This window comes from Vicia villosa, unplaced genomic scaffold, assembly GCF_029867415.1.
Source record: "Vicia villosa cultivar HV-30 ecotype Madison, WI unplaced genomic scaffold, Vvil1.0 ctg.000938F_1_1, whole genome shotgun sequence".
NCBI lineage: Eukaryota > Viridiplantae > Streptophyta > Magnoliopsida > Fabales > Fabaceae > Vicia > Vicia villosa.
In genome coordinates this window covers 118,366-122,147 of record NW_026705420.1, presented here as the reverse complement: position 1 = coordinate 122,147, position 3,782 = coordinate 118,366, and positions in this window count along the sequence as shown.

The window sequence follows — 3,782 nt, the reverse complement described above, 5'->3', positions numbered from 1 at the left end:
TGAGGCAAGATGGACACAACAATGAGGTTCAAGAGATGCTGGCCAAGATCTTGTCAAGGCTAGGGCCATCTTAGATTGAGTCTGTGTTGTTTCTTTTTTTCGTTGCATCTGTTTTTTGTGCATCTGATCTTACTTATCTCCATGCACTTCTGAACCTGCTGTTTGAACTTCAATGAAATCATCTTCTTCCTCTGTGTGTTTCGTTTTGTTTGTCTCTGAATCTTTTTTCTTTTTGATGTTATGACAAAAAGGGGGAGAAAGATAAATGATAAATGATTTGATTAATCTATCAGTTGCTGGGTAAAGCTCCCACCTATTTACTAACAAGAACTGCAAGTTCTATATGGTTTAAGTGTTTTGCAGGTATAAAGAAGTGAAGAGAATCTTCAAAGCAAACACAAGAAGCAAAACCATAAGAAGTGTTATTCTGTAAAAAGAATAAACTCATGGAAACTGAAGCAAGCTGAGTGCTGTCAAGCTTCAGAAATCAGAAGCAAGAAAGAAGAATGAATCAGAAGCACTGATAATAGAATTTGATCCATATTTGTCTATTTGCTCTGACAAAATTCTATTTGCTCTGATAACATTATTTTAGCCTATATGGCTCTGATACTCGTTCATGCTGACTTTTGTCGTTTAGTTTTTGTTCTGTAACATTTCAGGATGTAGAGATGCTCTGATGATGCTCTGGTACATTCAACAATGTTCTGATACAAATCTAGCATGAAGTGATGTTGGAAGAAATTCAAAGCTCTGAAGCTATCCGAGGGAAGCAGAAATCAGAAGCTGTGATTGTTCCAAAGATCCAGAAAACTCAAGTTCTGAAGCTGTCCTAAATGGAAGCAGAAATCAGAAGCTGTGAATGTTCTGAAGATCAAAGAAATTCAAGTTCTGAAGCTGTCCTAAATGGAAGCAGAAATCAGAAGCTGTGAATGTTCTGAAGATCAAAGAAATTCAAGTTCTGAAGCTGTCCTAGATGGAAGCAGGAATCAGAAGCTGTGAGTGTTCTAGGGATCTAAAGAAATTCTAGTTCTGAAGCTGTCCAATGGAAGCAGAAGTCAGAAGCTATGAATTCTCTGAAGACAGAAGCTTATGTGATCGTCTCTACCGAAATAATCAGGGAAGTCTTTTATTAAAGTTCTTCGAGTATTTATTTCAGGGGGAGATTATTTATCTCAGGGGGAGATTGTTAATCTCAGGGGGAGACATATTCATATGCTTATGCTATAGCTGTGTAATTTGTCTTTTGCCGTCTGCTCTTTCTGATCGCAAATTCATACCATTTATATATGTTTTTGTCATCATCAAAAAGGGGGAGATTGTTAGAACAAGATTTGTTCTGATCAATTATCTTAGTTTAGATGATAACAATAATATGAATTTTGCTTAAGATAATATGGTACTCTAATCCAATGCAATTTCCTTTTCAGGAAATATATAAAGAGTATGCATAATTCAGCGCTCAGAAGCTTTGTCTCAAGGGTTCAGCATGCAACATCAGAACATGGTCTGGCAAGACATCAGAAGATGGTCGAAGCAGAATCAGAACATGGGTCTATGGAAGCATCAGAAGAACATGAGATCAGAAGCACTGAAGTTCTGATGGTATCACGCTCAGAAGCACTTCAAGGTCAGAAGATCAGAAGATGCTTTGCACCAAGCTGTTTGACTCTGATGATATTCAAACGTTGTATTCACAAACATCAGATCAGAAGGAAGTACACGTGGCAAGCTACGCTGACTGACAAAAGGAACGTTAAAAGCTACTAAAGGCAACGTCAGTAGACACAGCGTGAACAAGGCTCGAGGTAGTTGACAAAAGCGTATAACATTAAATGCGATGCTGTACAGAACACGCAAAGCATTAAATGCACTCAACGGTCATCTTCTCCAACGCCTATAAATATGAAGTTCTGATGAGAAGCAAGGTTAACGATTCTACACAAAACAACTCATATTAACTTGCTGAAACTCTGTTCTATTCAAAGCTCAGAATCTTCATCTTCATCAAAGCTCACTACATTGCTGTTGTAATATATTAGTGAGATTAAGCTTAAACGTTAAGAGAAATATCACAGTTTGTGATTATAGCTTTTAAGAAGCAATTGTAATACTCTTAGAATTGATTACATTAAGTTGTAAGGAACTAGAGTGATCGTGTGGATCAGTATACTCTAGGAAGTCTTAGAGGTTATCTAAGCAGGTTGTAACTAGAGTGATCGTGTGGATCAGAATACTCTAGAAAAGTCTTAGAGGGTATCTAAGCAGTTGTTCCTGGAGTGATCAGTGTGTGATCAGAAGACTCTGGAAGACTTAGTTGCTGACTAAGTGGAGAACCATTGTAATCCGTGCGATTAGTGGATTAAATCCTCAGTTGAGGTAAATCATCTCTGCGGGGGTGGACTGGAGTAGTTTAGTTAACAACGAACCAGGATAAAAATAACTGTGCAATTTATTTTTATCTGTCAAGTTTTTAAAGCTACACTTATTCAAACCCCCCCTTTCTAAGTGTTTTTCTATCCTTCAATAACCAATGCCAACTCTCTTGTTCCCAGACACAGCATATATCATAGAAGCTAGCTGACTTCTGCCAATACTTCTAGATAAGAACTTCCTGAAACTTAAATCATATTCTTTCAGAATATGATTCAGACTGGGAGTGGATTTTTATGAATCAGAAGGAGATCCAACATTATTGGATAATTTTAAAACTTTTTCTTTTAATTCAGAATTTTCCAACTAAAGCTTCTTGGTTTCAAATTCAAATTGCTTTTTAAGCTTTTTGTATTTGATACTAAGATGAGCTTTTAATTCAAGAATCTCTGTTAGACTGGAAACTAACTCTTCTCTAGATAGTTCAGAAAATACCTCTTCAGAATCTGATTCTAATGTAGATTCTGATCCATCATCTTCTGTCGCCATTAGCGCAAAGTTTGCCTGCTCTCCTTCAGAGTCTGATCCTGATTCTGATTCAGAATCATCCCATGTTGCCATAAGACCTTTCTTCTTATGAAACTTTTTCTTGGGATTCTCCTTCTGAAGTTTCAGACACTCATTCTTGTAATGTACAGGCTCATTGCACTCATAGCAGACAACCTTCTTCTTGTCAGATCTTCTGTCACCAGAAGATTCTCCACGTTCAAATCTCTTTGAACTTCTGAAGCCTCTGAACTTCCTTTGCTTGCTCTTCCAGAGTTGGTTTACCCTTCTGGAGATCATGGACAGTTCATCTTCTTCTTCAGATTCTGATTCTTCAGGATCTTCTTCTCTAGCCTGAAAAGCGTTAGTGCATTTTTTAATATTAGATTTTAATGCAACAGACTTACCTTTCTTCTGAGGCTCGTTTGCGTCCAGCTCAATTTCATGGCTTCTCAAGGCACTGATAAGCTCTTCCAAAGAAACTTCATTCATATTCTTGGCAATCTTGAATGCAGTCACCATTGGACCCCATCTTCTGGGTAAGCTTCTGATGATTTTCTTTACATGATCAGCCTTGGTGTAGCCTTTGTCGAGAACTCTCAATCCAGCAGTCAGAGTTTGAAATCTTGAAAACATCTTTTCAATGTCTTCATCATCCTCCATCTTGAAGGCTTCATACTTCTGGATTAGAGCAAGAGCTTTGGTCTCCTTGACTTGAGCATTTCCTTCATGAGTCATCTTCAAGGACTCATATATGTCATGGGCCGTTTCCCTGTTAGATATCTTCTCATACTCAGCATGAGAGATAGCATTCAGCAAAACAGTCCTGCATTTGTGATGATTCTTGAAATCTTTCTTTTGAT